We start from the raw sequence: 760 nt of genomic DNA, 5'->3' as shown, positions 1-760 counted from the left end.
TTATTCCTCAAATGTTTCTTTCAATGACCCTTCTGTAAGTTTAGGACATTAAAAAGAAGCACTGAGTGGTTAAACATACACCCACCAACTCAAATCAGCTGTTATTCCCACCTCTGCTTTAAAATGAGCAAAGATCGTTAAAGAAAGTCAAGACCACAAAAGATTTCTTATAGAGGTGCTAGAGCTCCCTGACCACCTGAGGAAGGTAAGTTGTGGCTCAAAGGAGATCTCTTTCACTAACAGGAAAGTCAATCATGGATAATAGTATGAAAAGCTTCTACGTGAATGATTTTATTGGCTTTTCAAAACACAGCTGTGTGGTAAGTCCAAAGGTGGGATTGTTCACAAGTTCAAGTAAATTAAACTGAGACACATATGTGTAGATGGAAAGGTCACAAAATTTGGAGCAGGCCTTCTGACTTAGGAGTCACTATTTTTTCAGTTACACTTTATTCTATCTCATCATTCTGTTCCAAGGCGATAACTATACCAACCATACAATCCTAAAACAGGATAGACTGGGACCCTTCATAGTCTTCTTCTTGGGTAGATTATGAGAATTAAACTAGTACTTTTCAACATGTGAAAAGTACTTAGAATAGTGTCTGCCAGTTGTGTGCTTGTGTGTGTGTGTACTAAAATGGATATGTACATTTGTATATAAAATACATAAATATATATAGATGTGTAATATAAACATATATATTTGGATATATGCCATGTGTGCAAACATGCATACATATGTATTCCAGTACACACA

Source organism: Rhinolophus hipposideros, assembly GCF_964194185.1.
Source record: "Rhinolophus hipposideros genome assembly, chromosome: 1".
Lineage (NCBI taxonomy): Eukaryota > Metazoa > Chordata > Mammalia > Chiroptera > Rhinolophidae > Rhinolophus > Rhinolophus hipposideros.
Note: the sequence above shows the minus strand (reverse complement) of the source record.